The following is a 25,703-nucleotide window of genomic DNA, read 5'->3' as shown; positions in this document are numbered from 1 at the left end:
CTGATACATCTAACAAGACTCAGCACACTGGATGAGTTCATGAGTGGCTTATGTATGGTGTGCTATCAGACTATGACAAGATTCAGCTGGTGTATGCAATCAAGCTAGATGAATGATCAGGCGTGCGTGTCTGGGAGAAGTGCATGTATGAATGTGTAGTCCTGGGGAATGCGGAAGTGTAGTCCTGAGAGTTCGTGTGAGAACCAGCGATCTCTTGATAGCGATCGCTGGTTATGTGACACACTGATTGTCCATATTGACTGATTGCTTGTCGTTATTCCCTATATTGTTTAAGCTTATTTTACGTCATACTTTTATAATATTATATATTTTTCAATAAAAATAAGGGGCTATTATGTTATAGGCTGTTTTTTAAATATATATATATATATATATATATATATATATATATATATATATATATATATATATATATATATATATATATATATATATATATATATATATATATATGCATACAGTGAAGATGATGGTCATATTCATTCATTTATTGAATGAATGTTTATGCAGTGGATGCCCTTATATTTATGTATTCATTTATTTTCCTTCGGCTTAGTCCCTTTATTCATCAGAGGTTACCACAGTGGATTGAACCACCAACATATGTTTTACACAATGGATGCCCTACCAGCTGCAACCCAGTGCTTTGAAACATCCATACACACTCATTCACACACATATACTACAGCCAATTTGGCTTACTCAATTCAATTCTCAATTCAACTATAGCGCATGACGTTGAACTGTGGGGGAAACCAGAGCACCTGGACGAAACTTAAGTAAACTTGCAAAATCCACACAGAATTGCCAATTGACCAAGCAGGAACTCAAATCATTGACCTTTTTGCTGGGAGGTGACATTGCTAACCACTGAGCCACCGTGTCACCCCAATACTGAAAATTTTACAGCATTTTTTTACAGCATATACCTAACCCTATCCCTTACAGGAAACTGTGCGGTTTTATTTTCTGGAAAAAAACAACAACAAATTCTGTATGGTTTAGGAGCTTTGAAAAATGGGGATATCTGCAATGCCCTCATAATTCACCATCTTCTTGTAATACCCATCTTATTGTACACATTTGAGTCCTGATATGTCACACACACACACACTCTTGCAAACCAACATCATCTTCATGGAAACAATCTGTGTTATGGCCAGGCAGCATTTTTATTCCGCCGGAATGAACTCTTTCCTCTGAGGACACAAACAGAGACAACAAACCACGGACTCTTCTCACACACACACACACACACATCGACATCACTGAACTCGATTAATGACCAGCCTGATGTGATCTCAAAACCCATTACTGAATTTTCAGTGTTGTTATCCATTTATTTTGTTAGCCAGAGTGATTTGAACAAAGCTCAACTCTGTGTCTCAATGAGCCCCGTGAGAGCTGAAATGGGATTTTTCCCGCTAAACTCCCTCAAACAGCGTTGCCCTTTTGCAGCTGATCTGAGGCAAATTCCGATGTTTACCGTTTCCGGCTGGACTGTACAGGATTTTTTTTTTACTCTTTCTGTTTGACCTGTTCTGTTTGCATGGTCACCTGTTCCTGAGATCATTACAGACATTGAGATTCATGGCTAGCTGTTCTCTGCCAAATCTGTGCTTGTCAGGAAACTCCATTTTTGCATTTTCTGATGCAAATGTGAATTGTAAATCTCTCTGCCACAGTGCTAGGGTGTTATTGGTGGTGTTGGACAGCAGCATTGCTAGTAGCACAACACTGCCAGTTTTAAATCATAACTTTTCAGAAGCAAATATATTGTATTAATTAAGTAGCGGGACACATATATCTGCCAAACTGTACAACATTACTTTTCCCATGACGGTATTTCTTATATTATGTGTCCTGTCTGCTGTTTAGAATCAACAAGAATCATGTCAAATGCTAGTTGAGAGTTAAATGAATCATCCTTTGAGTCTGTCTTCTGAGATGTTACAAAATATATTGGGCATAAAACAGCAGTGTTGTTGTTGTTGTTTTACACTGTCAAAAATAAGTAAGCATTCATGCTGCCTTAAATGTTTAAGTTTATTGAACAGTAAAGTTGTTTTAACAGATTAAAGTTGACAGGACTGGACAATTAAGTGTAAGGGACATGGTCTAAGTTTCGTTAACTTAAATGGATAAGTTGTTGTAATGAAGTATGATGTTAATGGACTTTATAATTCAAGTTTAATAGACATGGTTTAAGTTTAGTGAACATAAATATTGAAGTTGACTCTTTCATTTACACACACTATGGCCAATTTTATTTATTCAATTCACTTATACTGCATGTTTTTTTGGGAAAAAAGAAACACTCTGAGGAAACCCCTGCAAATACAGGGAGCTTCTTGCTGTGAGGCGACAGTGCTAACCACTGGGTCACCATGCCATGTTACTTGCTTTTAATCATTCATTCATTTTCTTTTCGGCTTAGTCGGCTTGGTCACCACAGCGGAATGAATCGCCAATGGTAACATTTTATTTTGATGATCCATTTGAGTGTTTGTTGACTGTCTGCTTAATATCTGTTGATACTGCTGCTAAACACATTTAGCTGACTATAAGAAACTTTGCAAGTACATGTCAACTTACACTAACCCTACCCCCAACCTAACAGTCTGCTTATAATGTAATGTGAATTAATCGGCATGTAGATGCAATGTAACCTAAAATCAACAAATGGACCATCAAAATAAAGTGAGACCCTGCCAACTTTTCCAGGATATGTTTTACGCAGCAAATACCCTTTAAGCCGCAACCCATCACTGGGAAACACCCATACACTCTTACATTCACACACATACACTACGGCCAATTTAGCTTATTCACTTCACCTATAGCACTTGTCTTTGGACTTGTGTTTCCTCTGGGTGCTCCAGTTTTCTCATAATCGAACACGGGGATAACATGCAGACTCCACACAGAAATGGCAACTGACCCAGACAGGCCTCGAACCAATGACCTTCATGCTGTGGGGCGATCGTGCTAGCCACTGCGGCACTGTGATGCCCCTTACCCTAAATAAATTAAATTAATATTTTGAAAAAATGCAAATTTCACCAAAGTAGCAGATGTCTGAGAAGAACCTCAGACACACACCACAGCATTGCAATAAAAAAAATGGTGGTCAGTGTTGCCCGATATACTTGAATGTTTCCAGCTTAAACTGTTCGAAACATTAAATAAATTAAATTACTATTTTGACAAAATGCAAATTTCACCAAAGAAGCAGGTATCTGAGAAGGACCTCAGACAAACACACACCACAGCGTTACAATAGCCGGTCAGTGTTGCCAGATATACTTGAATGTTTCCAGCTCAAACTGTTTGAAACCTTACATAAACTAATGAAATAATTATTAGAAAAAAATACTAGTTTCAACAAAGAAGCAGGTATCTGAGAAGAACCTCAGACAAACTCACACCACAGCATTACATTGAGAAAATGGTGATCGGTGTTGCCAGATATGCTTGAATGTTTCCAGCTTAAACTGTTCTAAAGCTTAAATAAATAAATTAAATGATTATCAGAAAGAAATGCAATAAGAAGCAGGTATCTGAGAAGAACCTCTTACAAACACACACCACAGCATTACAATACGAAAGTGGTGGTCAGTGTTGCCAGATATACTTGAATGTTTCCAGCCCAAACTGTTCAAAACCTTAAATAAATTAAATTATTATTTTGAAATTATTCACATTTCACCAAAGAAGCAGGTATCTGAGAAGAACCTCAGACAAACACACACCATAGCATTACAATTAGAAAGTGGTGGTCAGTGTTGCCAGGTACACTTGACCCTCCCAAATACATAAACCCTTTCAAATGCACACAAAAAATGCCTGCAAATTAAAAATGAGTAGGTAAATATTAAATATTTAACATAAAATGCACATTCAAAACATCTAAACTGATCCCAAACCTACCCAAATTTTGTCAACTCACTTAAGCCATTTTTACCAGCACACTTAAATTCTAAACCTCCAAAAAGATGTTCATTGTCAGACGTCATCCAAAAATAAACTAATTTAAATTTATGTAAAAGTAATACAATAAAAATAAAAGAATAAAAAAATGTAAATCATCATGCTAAGGTAAACTAAAATGCCCCCGCCATAACAAGAAATCAGCTGAATGGGGTTAAAATCGGTTGAAAAATCAAATGTTTATCTCTAGAAGAATTGAGAAAATTTGCCTTTTTCAAAAAAAAAAAAAAAAAAAAAGCATTCCTTTAAGGCTGGAATATGCAAATGAATAACAAAATCTGAACAGATTTTCAAACACTTGGCTACACAAACAGTTCTGGCCTATGTTGTTAATGGTTACATAGACAAAATCTGGGCATCATGCATTAAACGACTGAGGATTGTACATCTTCAGACTTTCGAGTCATTCCGAACACAAAGAACTAAGCAGAAACAGTGGCCTTGTTTCTAGGCTCTAATATTCAGCCATGTCTGATATTCTCCAACTGGACGGAGGCATAGTCTGAAGCTATAAAATATGTGCCCATCACACACTACACAATGAAATCTGTCAACACAGACTGCCAGATACTGTTTTTTCAGACTTTCGCCAACTATCACTGACTCATCCAGACAGCAAGTCTGGACAAAATATGAGCAAGAGTTATGGAGTTTATTCCAACCATTAGGAAACAAGCTGCATGGTCAAGTCTGTTGTACATCTGCGCTGAATACATTTTGTGGGTTATGTTTGAGGAGATCTGATGCAAGGAACACTCACAGCAGTTTGTGTATAATGCGTTTGTCAGGATTCTGCCACGCCAGTCTTGTTAATTCTTGTTTTGGTGGCCAGACACTAGTCGTGTCTTTTCTATTATGTTGTGCTCGGATCAGGTTTTCTTGGGTCGAGCACTCATATTTTCTGTCATTGTCTGTCTTTGTCTTTGCATGAGTGCCGTCTTGACCACGCTCGCCGTATGCAATCCTGCTTGATGTTCACTTGAGGTTCAGGCATGCTCGGGATGCATGTTCTCATCCTGGTGTGTTTGTTGTTTTGGTTGTGGCACTGTGTTTATACCCTCAGCGCTCCAGTTTGCTGGGTTTGGAACATGTGTGAGTGCACAGTAAGTGTTTTATTTATCGAGTACATGTGTCTTGCGTTCTGTCTGTGTTATTGTTTGTTGCACGTGGCCTGTGTTTACATTTGGCCACATGCTGTTGTGTTTTATGTGAACACTGTTAATGGGTTGTCTAGTGTTTTAATCCTGTTTTCTTGTGAGCGAATGGCTTGTTTTGTCTTTGTGTCATGTACTCTCCCGTTTATTGTTTAGTCCCACTCTCCTTGTTAACTCATTAATTAATTCAGTTTACCTGTTTGTTTGTTTGTTAATTATTTCTCTTTTATAGCTCCCTCTTGTCTTCTGTTCTGTGCTAGTTTGTCATCGCTCATCATGCATTGTATGTCGCTCTGTTCTTGTCAAGCCTTGTCTTGGTCCTTCCTGCCAAGGAAATATATATATTTTTTTTTTTTCCTAACAAAAAATCTAATAATCAAAAAAAAAAAAAAAAAAAAAAAAAATATATATATATATATATATATATATATATATATATATGTATATATATATGTAAATATGTAACATGGTTTTCGCTGGAGTTTTCTTTGAGAGTGTGCAATAAGATCTGCGCTTATATTTGAGGGGTGTGCAAGATGTTTTGTTCACAAGCAGAGGAAATCGACGTGCAAGCAAAAAGATTTGCATGCTCGTATTACATAAATGCGATCTCAGCTTGTAATACTGTGCTCACGACATTTCTCCATTTGTCACTGAAATAACGTCATAGGTAGTTGGTAGATTTGTGTAAGAGATATGCCGCCACAGGAAACACTGTATACTGTAATTAACTTGTAACTATTTACTTGAGTAATTGTTTCATCAGATACTTTTTTTTTACTCTTACTGGAGTAACTATTAAGATTTTTGCTTTTACATGGGCAAAACTTTTCCACAGGTACTTGTACTTTTTCTTGATTATAGATTTGGTATATTCTACCCACCTCTGCTTTTAGTTAATGTTTCCCCCTTGGGGTTGTTTTTGTTGTCTTTTTGTTTTATTTTATAGATAACAAAAACCCATCATTCTACTGAAATTGAGTCCTTGCTTATTTCCCCACCATACAAATGTGACAGCGTTTCATAGGCCAACTATTAGCAATGGTAAAAGTGGAGTTCATTTTAGCAAACACCAATTTCAAATTTTTCCCATTCCACGTCGTAATACTCGGCATTCATTCCACACTATTTATTAGGAAACCACAGACGAGAGCCAAATGAATTCAAAGCATATTGACGTGCACACACTCTTGATTTTGGCCTATTAGACAGGCATATCTGTTTCGCTGTTGTATCCACACAGTGGAGAAAGAAGAACATTTTGTACTGTGTCACGAATCAAATAACACGGATTCCTCCGGCAAGCCAAACGCGCAGTTTCCAATTAAAAATTAGCTGCGTGGCAGGGCATAGCTGTTATTAATGCATACATGCAAACTCACAGACACCTACACAAACACAGTCTGATAAATCTCTTATCCGTTTGTAGCTCCTGGCTGCATTATTGAGGCTCCATAAGGGTCTACAGTTGACTGCTTTCGCTTCCCCCCCCCAAACCTTACAGGCTGTTTACCCACAGTGCTGTGACAAGATCTGTGCTATACACACACGGAGAGTTCTGACATGCAGCCAGAAACGCGTAAAATATTTACTTGTGTTGAGGAAGTAAACAAGTGTTCCCTGTTTACTTGTTGGGGCCAATCGCATCTTCCAGTTTTAGACTTGAAAGTGTGCGGGGGCGGAGGGTGGATGAGACGAGACGAGGGGCGTCTGTCTGCCACATGAAGGAGAGGAACGTTATATGGATGCTCCGGAATGGAAAAAACGCTGGTGGAACTGTCAGATCAACACGCTCGTTCGAGAGAAATCGCAGCACGCCTCAATGAGCCTTTGGTCAGAAAGCGAATAAGGACACCTAACATCCATAGCAGATACAGGAAAGCAGGCAGATGTCTTTGTCTGTTTTGTTGCACGCCTATCGGTTAAATCATTTGTGTGTTCATTCAGTGGTAAATGAATAAGACTGAAAAAAGAGCACTCAAATGTTCATTAATCTTTGCGTTGATGTTCTTGCATATAGATTAATCATAGTTGATTTGAGGTAACTGTTCACTTCTATTATTTATTTTTTATTTCAAACTTCCTTGAATTTAATGTAGGCCCAGTTCTGTTGCGGTGATACTGTAGAGGGTGGTAAGCACTCTCAAATGAAAGTAAGAGCACCCACTTGAAACTGCAGCCTGAAGGCCTGGGTATACTGATACTGTATCCTCATTTCACTCTGTCTTGCGCACAGCCATGTCCTCACAGCTTTCAAATATCCTCAACTGTGGATGGAAGAGTTTAACACATTATCCAACATGGACTTGTTGGAAACGCACGGTTCATCCTTCTTTTTTTTTTTTTTTTTTGTGAAATCTCAAATATGTATTACAATATATAATATTTTTAGATAATATATAAAAAGGATTTCAATTGGTATAATATAGTTGGTCGCAATACACTTTTGAATTTGCATAGCAGTGATCAAGACATTTTTTGGAAGGAACATTGAGAGCACTTGCTGAAGTTGTTTTTATTACTTATGCTTGTTGTATTTTATGTTTATTTTTGTAGTTGATGTAATGTAACGCAATTCATCTTTATTTCTATAGCACTTTACAATGTAGATTGTGTCAAAGTAGCTTAACATAGAAGTACTAGTCAATTGAATCTGCTTCAGACCAGATTTCAGATTGAAGTTCATTTTAGATCAGTGTGGTTTAATTTTCATTGCTGAGAGTCCAAACACTGAAGAGCAAATCCATCGATGCGCAGCTTCACAAGTCCCAAACCAAGCAAGCCAGTGGCGAAAAACAAACTTCACCAATTGACGAAAGTAAAGAAGAAAAAAACCTTGAGAGAAACCAGGCGCAGTTGGGCACGACAATTTTTATTCGGGCAAGGCTTTTTTTTGGAAAGCTACAGTTTAGGTGCCAGGGGCTGGAGAAGGCTGGACGTCCTTCAAGGAGAAGCTGAAGGTGTGAGTAGGTCACTGGCGGGTGTACAGGCTGGCCCACGGGATCAATGCTGACATTTGTCACTGGGTCTTTTAGCAATCAGTCTCGGGCTCTCTACTTCTCCATGACCACCACAGCATCTGCTCAGGATACGGCCTGGTCTAGGACTATGGATACCTTGGCATCATCTCTTCACATCTCTTCAAAAGCACTTTAAATTACCCTTTGTGTATGTGACTTATTACCTTATGTTTCCTTTGGAAAACACTATTAGTTGGGTTTTCCGGAAGGGTTTAGGTCAGGAAATGTACTTGACAAGCCAAGATAATTGTGGATAAGTAGCCAGAGCTACATTTCTACCCTCTTAGAAATAAAGGTACACGGCTGTCACTGCGGTGGTACCTTTTCAAAAGGTACACATATGTACCTAAAGGATCCATATTTATACCTCAAAAGTATATATTAATACCTAAACGTTTTAAGAGGAACACTTTTGTACATTTAGGTGCTAATATGTACCCTCGAGGTATTAATATGCACCGTTAAGGTACAAAATTGTACCTTTGAAAAGGTACCACCCCAGTGACAGCTCACATACCTTTATTTCTGAGAGTTATAAAGCCCGCGAAATACGTCACCAGAGCTGTCTGCTTGCAGTTTTTGTTTTCTCACAACTATCAGAGGCCGCTTTGTACACTTTTTGATGATCTCAAATTTCTCTTGTATGTGCCATTTGTGCTTTCTCTTCACACACAAATCTACCAGGGGTAACAATGTAATTAAGCCGAACCGCTCAAAAATATCCTGTAGTTTTTTTCCTTAAAATCTTAAGCTGAGTCAACCTTGTTTTTTTACAGTGAGGCTGAAAATGTGGTAAAATGTAAAAATGTGGTAAAAATCACAAAGCCATGACAGCTTTTCTAAATCACTCAGGGAAGGATAAGGGTGGGTCAGTTTATTCAGTCGACAGCAAGCTGGTTGGTTAAAATGAAACCTCCCCCTTCCCTAAGGGATAAAGAAAAGCTGTCGTGGCTTTGTGATTTTTTTTTTTAACCATATTTTCAAGTTTTACCACGTTTTCAGCCTCACTGTACAAAAAATAAATAAATAAATAAACAGGGTTGACTGAACTTTAAATTTTAAGGGAACAAACATAAGGACATTTTTAAGAGTTGACTCAACTTTCAACCCAATTATTGCACCTAACTCGATTTAAGTTGAGAACTCAAAAAATGTCCTGAAGCTTGTTGCCTTAATTTTAAGTTGAGTCAACAATTTTTTTTACAGTGCTGTTATTTATATTGTTTTATTGTATTTTTTGTTTTGCTTTCATTCCACCTGGTTTCAGGAACTGTTTTTCAGACCCCACTGTTGCAGTCTACAGACAAACTGGTAACATTGGAAAAGCTGTCCATACTGAAGCGGTCAGGGGTAGCTTAAAAAGGAACATAAGCTGTTGGTGGCATCAAACTGCTTTTACAAACAAAATGCAGCTAGACCCACCTCTGGGTACATATTTTACGGTCTCCAGAAATGTAGACCTGGGTACGTACAGTATACACAATAAGCATGTGTTGTTCAATATAGTGCTGCACATGTAAAAGTACTAATTATAAGTTTTATCTCTTACAAATGCACATTTGACAGTGGATGCGTAATGATTTTTCACTCTGGTTTTGGGGTGTTTGATGTTTCATCTGGTTATACACAACATAATTGCAAATGCTTTTGACAAATTGGGCCCCAAAAAATGTAGACAGAATGTAAATAAGGGATAGTGTGCAAAATAGACATTTCAATTATTCCTATTATGATTGTCATATATGATTATATTATTAGCCCCCCTGTTTATTTTCCCCCAAATTTCTGTTTAACAGAGATTATATTTTTCAACACATTAATAATTAGAATAGTTTTAATAATTCATTTCTAACAACAAATTTTTTTTTATCTTTGCCATGATGACAGTGAATAATATTTGACTAGATATTTTTTAAGACAGTTCTATAAAGCTTAAAGTAACATTTAAAGGCTTATTTAGGTTAACTAGGCAGGTTAGGGTAATTAGGCTAGTTATTTTATAACGATGGTTTGTTCTCTAGACTATCGGAAAAAATATAGCTTAAAGGGAAAATAAAATAAGGCTTTCTCCAGAAGAAATCTTAAATATAATATAATATAATAATAATCTCAGAAATATTATCAGACATACTGTAAAAATGTCCTTGCTCTGTTAAACATCATTTGGTAATTATTTTTAGAAAAGAAAAAGAAAATTAAAAGGGGGGCTGATTTCAACTGTGTATGTGTGTGTATATATATATATATATATATATATATATATATATATATATATATATATATATATATATATACATACATTCAGAATTTGGATAAAACATCTGAAGCACTTAAATTTGTTATTTATAAAAATAATGATTTATAAATCTAAGTCTCATGATACCATGCTGAAATCAATTGAATATTAAGTTCAGTTAATGTTTCATAAAAGCATTTTGTAAATTTCCCACTGTAAATATAGAAATCTTACCATTCTATGAGTTGCTAAGAACTTAATTTAGACAACTTTAAAGTGGTTTTGTCTACATTTCGATTTTTTTTTGAGCACCCAGAGTCCAGATTGTAAATTAGTTTATATTTCAGACAAATATTGTCCGTTGCTAACAATCATGCATCGATGCAAAGCTTATTTACCCAGCTTTTATGTGATATATAAATCTCAATTTCAAAAATCTGACACTTATGAGTGGTTTTGTGGCCCAGGGTTGCATATTACAAATCTCCTATATTAGAGCATGCACTCGATAATTTGCTATTTCAGAAGAACATCAGTTATTTGATTTTGGAGCATGCAATGAATTTGCAGCCCATCCATCTAGAATACTTGATGTTGATTGCAGCATTCTGCAGTCAAATATTGTTGAATAATGACTATTATTAATACAGTATAATTAACCGTTGTCCCTGGCAACCGCTGATTTATGCCACTGTTTACTCTGATAGTCCTGTGCGCTCTCTCTTTGTTCTCACATAATATTCTCACCTTGAATCAATATTTCATGTCCTGTTATTTACTGTGTAAGTAGCCATTGTAATAAGTGGGATAATGTACAGTCAAATGGCCATTACCGCAAAAGAAACACTTCAGGATGATATAAGATCTACTTCTCTGTGGCTGTAAATTATCTCTTGCTCATACACCTACTGTGTCAGTTGATTCATTTAGGTTTTTCCTCACTAGTAGTGGACCGTTCTGTAAAAGAACACACAGAAGCATTAGCAATCTTGTAGAATTAAGGTAACTGCATCACTTCTACCAGACTATTTCATTATCTCAATAGTAAATAGCATACATATAGCATAGCTTAAGCCAAACAAATCCCAAATCTTACATTTTATATGGAATATCAGCAATGTATTCATCATTTTTAGTTTTTCACAAAACCACATGGTTCTTCAGATGTAGCCCTGATTGAGTGACTTTAGTTCCAACTCTGAACCATGTCAAAGACCACAATTTTCAAGGTTTCCTAGATCCTGTTTTTTCTGGATCTCTGCTGTGGCCAAGGTCCCATCAGCACAAGGATACCCTTCAGAAAACTGATACCATTGAGTATGCATAAAGGTTTAATGATCCACAACAAACAGTGAAGGCTTTAACCCTTATTTGCTGTTGGGGATGTTTTCATCCACTCTGGGGGGATTTTGAGTCTTAATTTGGTCACAACTTTTTCTGTTTCAGCTAGCAAAATTATTTTTGCTGAAAAATCTTATAGACGCGTATATTTAGAAAATGCTTTGAATAAAAAAAAAAAAACTCAAAGATACAATTAAATTTACTACCCTTTTGTTATGTTCGAGATGAAAACATCCATTGAATTATACTGCTGTAATAATGCATCAGATAAATATTTTTTTTTTAATTTATCTGTTAATCAACCTTAGTCCTGGTCAAAGCTACTAAATTTACTATAACTCTTTAATCTCCAAATTCATAAATGATGTCACTGATTTGGTGAAAAAAACACAAAATGACATATTTTCTATATAAAAATAGTTGTGGACTTTTTCTTGGACATGTCATTGCCTTTGAATTGTTTTTTTATTGATTTTCTTTGATTGATGAAAACCATGACACCGTATAATCATGTATTTTTGATTGTTGGTAGTCGGGAAGAGGTCAATTTTCTAATTTTTACTGTTGATCATCAGTTGGCAGCATTAACCATTTAGATAGGCCTGTGCCTATCTGAAAGCTTAGTTTCTGGATTTTATATGGAGTTTAACAGCAATTTGTGTGAGAGCGTGACCTTTGCGCGCTTACCTTGATGTGTCAGAGAAAATCAAAATATGCATCAGAATGAAACTGTGTATTTATGCACCATCAAATGCGGCTCTAATGCAAACCAATGGGGCAAAAACAGCCACCAACAGTAAATCAGGGAAAAAAAATGAAAATCTAACAATACATCAAAGCCAATGTTGTTATTAAGCTTTCACATGTCCAACAATTTGATGGATTAAAAACAAATTAGTTCACAATTACTTTTTATATTGAAGATACGTCATTTTGTGTGTTTTATTTTTTTTTCTTCACCAAATCAGTCACATCATTTGTGAACTTGGCAATTAAAGAGTTCAAATCCAGTAATTTTCTAAGCAATTTAGTAGGTTTGATTAAGGCTGGTGGTGATTAACAGATTCATGCAAAAAAAAAAAAAAAAAAGGATGTTTGGATGTTTTCATCCCGAACTTAACAAAATGGTAGTAAATTTGAACAGTGCACAAGGGTTAGTGATATAAGTTAATATTTAATCACTATTCTTTTGCTAGAAATAGTACCAACTGTGAACATGTTGTGCAAAAAAAAATGTACATTTACATACAAATTCACTGCCCACCAGCTCTCAAAGCATCATGTTTTAGAATGCAAAGGATCAAGTATATCATAGGTCCCATTTAAACCTGTTATTAAAAACAAGACTAAAACGTTCTGAGCTTGTCCACTTTTGATCATTTATACCTCTTTTCCACTAGAGCTTATTTCCTAATTAGTCCTTTGTCTTTCGACACTTAAAGCACCGGCTCAGAAACAGAAAAAGCAGTTGTTACAGTAGGTAGCAGCAAAACATTGCTGGGCTAGAAGTAATGCTGCACTGTGGACAATAAGAAATTGGGACTTTTTCTACTTCCTAAATGTAAATAACATTTAGAATGCTGTGATAAGTCAGACATTCTACCTTTGACCTCAGAACCCAGACTTTAGTGAGACGTGTCATACACTTTACAAATTGGTGGCTAGTTCTGCTAAAGCATGGAGCTACCTTATGTGAAACATCTAAATAAACTTCCAAGTATGTTTACAGCACAAAATGAGTGGGAACCATACTATTAAAGGCTAATTCTGTGATTATATATGCTTTAGAGTGCAATATACATTCAAAGTACACTGAGCATTTTCTATTGCTTTTAGATATAATTGGTACAATAATATGAAATGTTATGAATTATATTCATATCACAGTGACAATGCAACTGTGTAGTTATCTGGAATGCTTTGAAGTCAGAAATGGGACATATGAAAGCAGTTGTTGAATGCATATGAACGCCACCGCAAAGTTGTTACTATTGAGTGGGAAACCCAAAAATATTCTTTAACCTCACCTTAAAGACGACTCTCATATGAAGAATGAAGTCACATGCATTGCTCAGGTGTAATTTTTTTTCACAGACAGTGTGTAAAAATCTTGATGGTTATGCGGGTTTTGTCTATCCAAACTGATCTTTATTTTGTATTTTCTATTGGATTGTGATTGGTTGGGCCATTCTACAGCTTTATTTTCTTTCTCTGAAAGCATTTGAGAGTTTCTTTGGCTTTGTTTTAGATTATTGTTGTTCTGGATTGTTCATCCTGGTTTCCTCTTCATCATCCTGCTAATATACTGTAGATGTTGGACTGAAGCAGCTAATATTCATTTACAATAATTAAGTGCAGAGGGTTGCTGAAAAACTACTGAGAGATTTCAGCTGCTGTCTGAGCTTTCCCTGCCTGTCTACACCTCCCCTTCTTCAAATGTTCAGCACTTTTTTTATTGGTGGTTTTCATTTTCACTGTGGCGACCCCAGATTAATAAAGCCACTGATCTGAAAAGAAAATGAATGAATGAATTATCAAAAGTAGGTACAAGGCGATCTTTAGTTGACATGATTTGAATGCACCTAACCCTCCACTTTTTTGGATGCTGAAGTTATTAAGATTAATTGTAATGCATTGTTGATGGCACATTTGTTTTTTGTTTTTTTAGATTTTTTATCTTGTGTTTTGTTGGGAAAATATGAGACATATTCTCATATTTCATAGTGCTGAGCAATGCACACCACTGAGTCTGCTCTTTTAAGAGTTTTTAATGATATTCTTTTATCATGTGATTCAGGTGACTGTGTGGTTCTTATCCTATTAGATTTAACAGCTGCATTTGGCACTGTTGATCATGACATTTTACTTTCACGCTTGGAACATTGGGTTGGCATTAAAGGTGCAGCTTTGGAATGGTTCAGGTCTTATTTGGAAGGCCGAACCTTCTCTGTGCGGTTGGGTGATTGTGAGTCCTCCTGTGCTCCACTAGCTTATGGAGTTCCACAGGGTTCTATTCTGGGCCCTTTATTGTTCTCTCTATATCGGCTTCCACTTAGTTCGATTCTCAGGAGACACAGCATCATCTTTCACTGTTATGCCGATGACTGTCAGATTTATGTTCCCTTAAAAGAACAGATGACCTTCCGCTAAATGCACTGGACTCATGTTTAAAGGACATTAAGTATTGGATGGCACTGAATTTTCTCCATTTTAATGATTCTAAGACCGAATTGATGGTGTTTGGCCCCAGTTCCAACGTCACTCATTCTGTACAAATAAATAATCTCGAAACTTTTTGTAAGCCATAGATTGTGAACTTGGGTTTTAAAATGGATCCTAAACTAAAGCTTGAAAGCCAGATTCGGTCTGTTGTTCGATCTAGCTTCTTTCACTTACGACAACTGGCCAAAATTAAGCACGTTTTATCGCACAAGCACCTTGAAACAGTAATCCATGCTTTTATAACCTCCCGTTTGGACTACTGTAATGCCCTTTATTTTGGGGTCTCGACTGCAACTGGTTCAGAATGCAGCTGCACATCTTTTAACTGGCACACGCAAATACGAGCACATCACCCCAATTTTATCTTCTCTTCACTGGCTGTCCGTGCACTTCAGGATCCATTTGAAGGTACTTTTATTTGTTTTTAAGTGTCTAAATGGTGCTGCACCCCTTTACCTCTCTGAGCTTCTCTGTCCCTACACACCTTATCGTTCGCTCAGGTCAGCCAACCAGCTCCTCCTGGGTGTGCCCAGGACCAGTCGAAAGCTCAGAAGGGATCGGGCTTTTGCTGTGGCTGCACCAAAATTGTGGAATGAGCTGCCGTTGTACATTAGACAAGCCTCTTCCATCACTGTTTTTAAATCCCTTCTTAAAACCCACCTGTTCAATTTGGCTTTTAGCACAGCTTGAGATCTTGACATTTTATGTTTATTTATTTGTATTTTAAAGTTTGTTTTACTCTTTGTTGTCAGCACTTTGGTCAACTGTGTTGTTTTAAAGTGCGTTATAAATAAATTGAATTAAAATTGAATTGAATATTCCACAAAAAAACAAAAAACAACATTGCTCAAAAACTGAACACACACACACACACACACACACACACACACACACACACACACACACAAAGATTCATTTAATTTACTATTTTAAAGGTAAGTGGTTGCTATGGTGTTCGGAGTGGTTGCTAGGCGGTTGACAAGGCATTACTAGGATGTTATGACTCGTTGTTTAGGCTAAGGTGTTCTGAGTGGTTGCTAAGGTATTGCTAGGTGGTTGCTAGGGTATTCTGAGTGGTGCTATGCAGTTGCTAGTGTGTTGAATAGTTGCTAAGGCATTGCTAGGGTGTTTCATGTGGTTGCTAACATGTTGCTAGATGGTTGCTAGGGTGTTCTGAGTGTTTTATAAGCCATTGCTAGGTGGTTGGTAGGTTGTTGCTTGGTTGTTTTAGTTTCTAAGCTGTTGCTATGTTGTTCTGAGTGGTTACTAAGGCGTTACTTGGCAGTTGCTTGGTGTCCTAGGTGGTTGCTATGGCGTTGATAGGTAATTGCTAAGGTGTTCTGAGTGATTGCTAGGCGGCTGCTAGGGTGTTCAAAGTGGTTGCTAAGGCATTGTTAGGCAGTTGCTAGGGTGTTCTAGGTGGTTACTGAAGTGTTGCCAGTCAGTTGATGAGGTGTTCTGAGGGCATGCTAAGGCAATGCTAGGTTGTTGATAGGGTGTTCTAGGTGGTTGCTATGTGGTTGCTAAAATGTTGCTAGATTGTTGCTAGGGTGTTCTGAGTGTTTGATAAGCCATTGCTAGGTGGTTGGTAGGTTGTTGCTAGGGTGTTTTAGGTTGTTTCTAAGCTGTTGCTATGTTGTTCTGAGTGATTACTAAGGCGTTATTGGGCAGTTGCTTGAGTGTTCTAGGTGGTTGCTATGGCGTTGATAGGTAATTGCTAAGGTGTTCTGAGTGATTCCTAGGCGGCTGCTAGGGTGTTCAAAGTGGTTGCTAAGGCATTGCTAGGCAGTTGCTAGGGTGTTCTAGGTGGTTACTGAAGTGTTGCCAGGCAGTTGATAAGGTGTTCTGAGGGCATGCTAAGGCAATGCTAGGTAGTTGATAGGGTGTTCTAGGTGGTTGTTAAGGTGGTTGCTAAGGTGTTCTGAGTGGTTGCTATGTGGTTGCTAAGATGTTGCTAGATGGTTGCTAGGGTGTTCTGAGTGTTTGATAAGCCATTGCTAGGTGGTTGGTAGGTTGTTGCTAGGGTGTTTTAGGTTGTTTCTAAGCTGTTGCTATGTTGTTCTGAGTGGTTACTAAGGTGTTACTGGGCAGTTGCTTGAGTATTCTAGGTGGTTGCTATGGCGTTGATAGGTAATTGCTAAGGTGTTCTGAGTGATTGCTAGGCTGCTGCTAGGGTGTTCAAAGTGGTTGCTAAGGCATTGCTAGGCAGTTGCTAGGGTGTTCTAGGTGGTTACTGAAGTGTTGCTAGACAGTTGATAAGGTGTTCTGAGGGCATGCTAAGGCAACGCTAAGTAGTTGCTAGGGTGTTCTAGGTGGTTGTTAAGGTGGTTGCTAAGGTGTTCTGAGTGGTTGCTAGGCTGTTGCTAAGGTCTTTTGAGTGATTGCTATGCAGATGCTAACATAAATTGGCATAGTTCTAGTATGAATTAGCATTATGTTAGCATGTTTCTAGCATAATTTAGCATGTTGTTACCATGGTTTAATATGGATTACCATGTTACTAGCATGTTTCTAGTATAAACTAGCATGTTGTTAGCATGAATTTAGTAAACTAACATGTTGCTAGTATGATTAGTATGCTTGTTAGTATGTTTGTAGTATGTTTCAGTATATTGCTAGTATGGATTGCTATGCTGTTAGTATGTCCAATGTAGTCAATGGCAGTTTTTTTTTTGCAATGGAATTCAATGTGAGAGTATGCTAGGGTTGCTAGTCTGCCGTAAGTGCTTGCTAGGGTGTGGCTAGTAAGTTGAAAGGTCATCAGTGATTGGCAGATTGGTAGGCTGAGTGAAATGACCTCAGACTTAAGTCTGTATGACAGTCTACCTCAAGGTTATAAGGTCACAAAGTTTGGTTCAATCTTAAGTCAATGGGACTCTTCCGAATTTTCCTGGTCAGTTTTTGGAAAACCATAAGTTGGATCAGTTGGAAAAAATATAGCAACCCGAGTCAGAATAGTTTGGAGGTTAGGAATAAGTTTGGTTTTTATAGCTTGAACGGTTAAGGGGGAGATGTGTAAATAAATTAGTCTCAGAAGAAGAAGGCGAAGAATATTAAGTTTATATAGTATAACAGTATGCTGACTGTCTTAAGCCATCATAAGTATTCAAAGCGGTGTTATATCAATACACAGGTTATGACTAAAATCATAAGTGTCATCCACATTCTGATCATATCCTTGCTTTCAGCTCACCGATAACCCACGTAACATGGATTTGTTCACTCAGTCGTGTTCATGCGAGTGATGTAGAGCATGACGAAACAAGATGAGTAAAGGTCTTGACAAAATTCAACATCTGGTCACAAGAGCTGCATTTGAACACACAGATTTCAAGTGGAAACAGGGCAGTAGGCAGTGAAGGATACATACATGTTGCCTTCAAAAACTCGATTATGTGAAAGAATCTCAGAAATACAAGTGTTGAGTTTGCCTTTCTGCTGTAGGCTGCTATCGGACACAGAAACTAAAAGTCTGTGGCTGCATCCGAAAGCTGAACAAATGTTGTCTCTGCAGGCAGCATATGGAATTAGGAAGCCAACAAGGCACGTCCGAATCTGATGATCGTGTCACGTCTAGTCTTTTCAGATTTCTCTATTGAGTTCTACAAAGGAAACAGAAATCTGCATGTTTCCTTTGTTGGACATGATAGCCTGAATGAAAGAAATGACATCTGTAAGTTGTGTTTGACTGTATAATTGCAGATTGATGCTCATCTTTTTAACATCTGACACAATTTTGAGCACAAAAGCAATATTTGGATAAATCAAATATCCGCTTGGTTATAATCAAAGCTCTTAGTTTTGTTTAGATCAATATACTGTTATGCTGCCTCAGAAGACTAATAGAGATATGATAGGCTCAAGGAAAGAAACGATGGCTGAAAATTTCGATTGATACACAGTTTTGCATATAAATGTCCTGGATTTTTTTCTACATTTGACTGTTTTTCCTGTTTGAAATTTGTATTGTGGTCTGTGAATATACACTTGGTCATCAAAGCCTTTTTTGTTGTTGATCAGTAGAGCGTTATGCTGCCTCAGAAGCCTGTCAGAAATCTGTTTCGGCAGACCGTCCAAACCCAAACACTGACCAAAAAAGTCTTCTGCTTAAAGAGCAGAGGGCAAAATACTTTCGGATGTGTTCAATCGAACTCCAGGGCCTAAATAAAGGCTAGCGTGTGCTTTGGGTTCTACACTGTGGCCCCTATTGACCCTTTGTGGTCTATGATCCAACAGTTCATGCAGTGTATCTCAAACACTTAAAGCCAATAAAATTTTCAAGTGTGAGGTTTTATTTTATTATTTTTTTTCTTTGACCTGACATACCCTCTTGGGTTTGCTCTATGGGGCTTGTACTTTGCTTAAATGGACTATTGGATGGACTATTGAAAATGTATCACTACAAATGACTGCAAGTTACATCATTTATCATTTGTTTCCTGCAGTATCTTTCTCGAGTTTATGTCCTTTTTGCTACAAGGACGTGAGATGTGTTGTTTTTTTTTTTTAGCTTGGCATATTTATTTTCTTTTACCTTTTTCAGCAATAACCTAAAGTGATACCAAATGAGTGCCATTTTTGTCACATTGCATTGCGCACACAGCTCTACAGCCAAACAAGAAATTAATCAAATGTGTTCCTATCATATGTCAGCTCTCTCACAAAGCACTTTTGATAGTATTATTGTTAAACGGTCAACCATTCATTATGTAATTTGATTGGTGAACACATGAACACCTTCACAAAGTTATTATTATTGAGGGGAAAACCCTAAAATTGTCTTTAACCTCCCCTTAAAGACGACTCTCGTGTGGGGAATGAAGTGGCATGCATTGCTCGGGTGTGATTTTTATTTTATTTTTTTTCACAGAAATCAACAGAGTGTAAAAATCTTGATGATTCTGTGAGTGTCGTTTATCCAAACTGATCTTTGTTTTGTATTTTCTATTTGATTCGATGGGTTGGCTGGGTCATTCTACAGCTTGATTTTCTTTCTCTGAAAGCATTTGAGAATGCTTGGCTGTGTTTTGGATCATTGTCTTGCTGAAATGTCCACTCTGGTTTCATCTTCATCATCCTGATAATGTAGATGTGAGACTAAAGCAGCTAATATTAATGTTCACCGACAAAAGGCAGACGGTTGCTGAATAACTACTGTGAGATTTCAGCTGCTGTCTGAGCTTTCACTGCCTTTCTACACATCCCTTTCTTTATGTGTTCAATACTTTGACCCCAGCATGGCATTTTGCTTATGCTTTTTCAAAATTAATAGTGTATGATACTTATTCTTGATACTTAAAATTATTCTTTGTCTGAAAGAATTTAGGCTTAAAAATCAACTAATACTGATATTAATTAATTAATTTATTTTCTGTAGACAAAAAAACCCCTAAACAAAGTATAGAAAAAATAGCTTAAGGGTGCTAATAATATTAATGTTAAAAAAAAAAAAACTAAACAAAAACTGCTTTCATTGTAGCCAAAATACAACAAATAAGACTTTCTCCAGAAGAAAAAATATTATTTGAAATATTGTGAAAAAAATATCTGCTCTGTTAAATCATTTTGGGAATATACAGGAGGGCTAATAATTTTGACATCAACTGTACAGGATAATTTTAGGCTGTATCCACATGTACACAGGTATTTTTATAAAGTAAGATGTACTGTGTTGTGTAAAGTGCACTGTAAGATGCATGGTAAGGGCATTCTAAACCAAAAGGTGAAGATAATGACACTTGAATTAAGTATGTGCAGGAGTAAATTGCATAAAAATGAATGCAAACATGAGAACAGAGATGGATTACCATCCTGCGGGCAAATGGCACCAAATATGTGATGCGTTTGCTGCGGATGTGTGTAATTTTGCCTCATTTGCATCTAATCCATTTGGTGTGAATCTAGCCATGTTAGCCAATCAGAATGGAGAAAGTAGCATGCACTCTGATGTCATGTGGCTGGAGTTTTCTGAAAGTTCTTTCATCTCTATGGTTGGGTAAAGTCTAGATAGGATACAGCTGCAGATTTGCACATCAATAAAGCATCTTTTTGTACCATTGTATAACAATAATTAATGTTTTTAACAGTACTGTGATGGTTTAGTTTAGGATTGGGGTTGACGTTAATAAATTACAATGAATGGAAAATGTAATAAATAATAAAAAGAATTCTTGTTAAATTTTGGCTGCAACCTTATTTGATCTTGCAACAATCTTATGCTTGGTCATTGTGCTCATATGCTCAACAGAAAGGACTGCGATTGGCTCTAAAACTTTCAGCGCTATTCACGAATGAGTGACGCGGACTCTAAAGAATGCATATTATGTAGCCAGAGGTACGTATTATTGCATTTCATTTTTTTAAACGAACACTACAGGGTGGTGTGACACCATTCCTTTTCTCGCTTACCATCTGACCCCTTCCCTCTGTCAAAGAGGTTAGAATGACCAAGAGGCGACACTCTAGTGTAATTTGGGAAAAAGCCACTAGAGGGCCCGGCTGCCATTTTGGAATGAAAACTCCAATAGAACAACAGCATATTATAAGTTTGTAAAATAAACTATTAAAAGTGCTGATGATTGTAATAATAAGTGTTGTATTGTCGTCTTTCAGGTTGTTTCTCAGTTTTATTGCGCTTTTTAAATAAATAAATAAAAAACAAAGTAGCTGCTTGCCATCGCGACAGTAATTAGATCCAATGGACAGCCGATCGATTTCATTCCACAATGGTGGAATCCAGGGCTGTTGCTGGGCGCTGCTGTTGCAATGGAACGTTCTATTGAGTGTCGCCTCTTGGTCATTCTAAGCTCTTTCCCTCTGTATAGACTGCTTTCCCGCTGTAACCAGTTTGTCCTGATAGCTCGACTTGAGTTGCAGAGAGGAGCTGACCACGGCGACAGGGTTCGAGTCCAGTGAAGAACGGTTCCAGAAGGCAGGTAAGACAAAAACAGAATCTAAAAAAGAAAATCAAGTAAATAACTGGGTGAATATGTGGTAAAAATCATGAGGAGAGCCATGATGGGTAAGGGCAGATGGATGGAATTTGGCTAGGACACCAGGGTTACACCCCTACTCTTTAGGAGAAGAGTCACAACATCGGTTTTACTCATCCAAAAGACAACCTTCACCATACTGGGGCATTAGAACTCACACAGTCCACAGGTTGAGTGCCCCCTGCTGGCTTTACTAACACCACTTCCAACAGCAACCTAGTTAACCCATGTGGTCTCCCATCCGGGTACTGACCAGGCTCAGCCCTGCTTAGCTTCAATGATTAACCTTGGGCTGCAGAGTGATATGGCTGTGTATATATCAATAACCTTGATGTATTCCTCCTTTATGTAGATACGGAATGCTTATTAAGTGTTCTCTGTCATCCTAAGGCCACCGGGCGGTTGTGACCCCGCTTTAGAGCTTCAATATGCCGTAGTTACATCTGCTTTTTATTCAAAGTATGTTGTTGTGCAGTGAAGTAGTCTTTCATGGGCATATCTTGACCATATTTAAACAACTGCATATCTTAAGTAACTCTGCGCTTAAAAGGCCGCCGTTTCAGAATAGCTTCCTCAACAGCGTGCTTGAGCAGGTCACCTGTTCCAGCGCTGTAGCGTGTGTGCTGAGTCCAACAGAAATAACTGGAGTACACAGACGGATGAGCCGCTCTCTGCACATAAGCCCCTGCACAAAGCAAATTAATCTCTTCTCCTCCTGCAGTTCTGCCATAAACCTTCCTCTCTCCGCACTTATTTAGCCGCACGCTGACAAAATATTTGCTTCACAAACCTGTAAATTACAGCGTTAGACAGCAACAGTGCCATATGCTGTCATTAAGAATTGTGCCGTGACACTGCGAACAGAAAAATGGATGTATTTTATAATTTACATGGAAAAACCTTTGAATAGCCTCGGGAGTCATACAAAACACTGATTTTTTTTTTCTTCAATAGAAAGCAACTGTTCTACTGAAATGGAGATTTTTAACTTCTCTCTGTCCCTGGAAATAATGCTCATACCCTCATGTTTTATGTAGCAGTATTATTCATAAAAAGTGTTTATTGTGTGTGTGTGTGTGTCTGTGTGTGTGTCTGTGTGTGTGTGCGTGTTTTCCAAAAGCTGAAGATGTGTATTTGGCAGCAGAGAGACTTTTGTGATAAGATTTTCCACAGTGAGCATACGGGTCTAAATGTGCTGGATAATTCTGTTGGTTACAGACAGCAAGCTGAAAAGAGCTGTATGGATTTGGAGCTTTGGGCTTTAAACACAACATCAACACACTATACCATCACTGACACACTCAGATAAGCACAGGGTTGTGTGTGCGTGTCTGTGTGTGAACTTGTTTTGCTTTATATATGAAGGCCAGTCATATTTTTTTTCTCTAAAAAAAATACTGTTAAAGCTCTTAGAGGAACGGTTTGTATGGCATGCTGTCAATTGCAACAGATGATCATTTCCATTTATACCTCAATTAAAAAAACAATAAAAAATAATTACAGAAATAAGAGGTTTTTTTTTTTTTTATGATATTGTAGCACTTTCCTCTTAGTACAAGAACTTATTGAATGAAGTGTTTTATATACATAAATAATATGGAATGCCATTCAGGAAAATTTGACAATATGGAAGGGATTGAAGCTTGAATATATGGAATGAAAATCTGAATAAATGGATTGAAGTCCGAACGTATGGATTTAATTTTGAATACAGTGGATGGATGGATGGATGGATGGATGGATGGATGGATAGATTTATATATATATATATATATATACTTTTATACTTTTATATATAGACTTTTGTCTTCACCTCGTCCGCAACACGCTATACAAATCTCTTAATATATATATATATATATATATATATATATTAAGAGATTTGTATAGCGTGTTGCGGACGAGGTGAAGACAAAAGTTATCCATGTCTACTGAGAAATTATTAATGAAATTATACAAAAAGGTCAAACACAGGGGAAAAACTCAGGTTCAAAACAGGCATCCAAAATCATGATCAAAATAGGCATAGTCAAACACATAACAGCAATCCAAAAACAAGTATTAAATAATCAGAAAACAAACAAAACTAAGACAAAGATCTGGGACACGACAATACAATCAAAGACTTCCTAACGATTTAAGTGTGCAGGGTATATTTATAGTCCAAACAATCCTAGAAAACGGGTTATAGCTGTGATTGTGTAATCAGTGAAAGTGGAAGCCAATGTGTGTGTGTATAGCGGAATTGGGATTTGTAGTTCGTTAACATTCTGTAGTATATTTTTTGCTTCTCTTTTTTTTTTCTAAAGATTTTTCCTCTTTTTTTTTTCTTTTTAAATTTGTATTTAATTATTTTATATTTATTCATTGGGATAAACCCCTTGAGATGTACTATCTCATTTTCAAGGGGGTCCCACAATTAATCACAATCACATAATAACAACACAAGAAGACAAAACATAACTTACACAACATCCAAAAAACATGACATAACATTAAAAAAATTAAAAAGTAAAAGAATAATAATAACAAAAAAAATTAATTTAATATAATTAGTTAATATTTAGTTAATTTAGTTAATATTTTACATATAAATTTGGGTGGACTAGTTTTAGTTTTTTAGTTAGTTTGGCTTAAATACTGACTTATTCATAATATTGTATAGCTTCCTATTAAACATATGAATTTAAAAGATAGATTTGTGAGGGGTACCACACAATATATAAAAAATGGGTCAAAACAAGCAAACTATAACTTTTTGTTCAACAAAATATTCTTAAACAATTGACATTTAAAAAACATATTCTCATGTACCTACATAAACCTATGTACAGCAGTCTATCCAGGCTAAGGGTCCCAGATCACCAGTTAACTATATATAAATGGAGAGATTATTTTATATTTTTGAAAGGAGATGTGGCACCAAACCCCACCCCTAAAACCAACTGTTATTAGGGGACAAGCAGATCTTACTAAATTGTACAAATGAGATTATACGAATTCATACGAATCAGCCTCTTAATCAAAAAGTTACAAATTGTGAGATTGTGTTGGTAAAATCGCCAGGAATACATTTTACAGTATTACTGTCAACATTAAAAAGTGCACTGTACATTTTACAGAATAACTTGAGACCAAAATTGTCAATTACGGTATTTATTTATTTATTTTTTTTTGTGTGTGTTTGGTAGTATTTACTTTTCACTTGAATATTGTTTACTGTTTTTCTTATATTTTTGTTTATTGAAATATTATTAATATTAAAATAATACTAATTTAATTTATATTTACTTATGGTAATAGCATATTATGTGGTCGTGCAAAGGAAAAGCATTTATTTGTTTTCTTAAGTAGATTTTAAAATATTAATTTTATTTTTGATGGTTTTTTTTCAAGAAATACAATTTAGTTATTTTTTTGCTACTAAATTACTTAAATATGATTATTAAGGCAAAGTATTTTTAGTGGCTTTAAACAATTTTCCATCATAACTTCAGTTTAATTAACTAAAATAAAGGAAGAAAAAGCATAATAATTGCAAAAATATTATCTTTTTGGAAATATAAATTCTCAGATGAACAAAAATAGAATTAAATGCATTTATGTATATGCTGTAACTAAATTGTATACAGGTCTTATTTTAATTATTGCAAAAATAAATGTCATATTGAATCTGAAAAACGTATTATAATCACTTGTACAGGTGGTGTTTGTGCGCACGATTGTC

The 25,703-nt window shown here is 36.5% G+C and overlaps 1 protein-coding gene across 13 annotated transcripts in view; it reads left to right on the top strand.

The window, feature by feature from the left end:
- Positions 1-25,703, top strand: part of sema4c (sema domain, immunoglobulin domain (Ig), transmembrane domain (TM) and short cytoplasmic domain, (semaphorin) 4C) — a 656,757-nt gene that overhangs the window by 378,810 nt on the left and 252,244 nt on the right. For 8 of the 13 annotated variants that reach the window (XM_073950578.1, XM_073950577.1, XM_073950589.1 and 5 more), the window contains 2 exons: positions 21,232-21,318; positions 21,809-21,919. The gene's annotated coding sequence lies outside the window, so the exon portion shown is untranslated. The remainder of the gene's footprint in view (positions 1-21,231; positions 21,319-21,808; positions 21,920-25,703) is intronic. The other 5 variants (XM_073950580.1, XM_073950579.1, XM_073950585.1 and 2 more) reach the window with 2 other exon arrangements.

Source organism: Danio rerio, chromosome 5 (genome assembly GCF_049306965.1).
Source record: "Danio rerio strain Tuebingen ecotype United States chromosome 5, GRCz12tu, whole genome shotgun sequence".
NCBI classification, from domain to species: Eukaryota; Metazoa; Chordata; class Actinopteri; order Cypriniformes; family Danionidae; genus Danio; species Danio rerio.
Note: the sequence above shows the minus strand (reverse complement) of the source record. Positions and strands in the feature narration are given on the sequence as shown.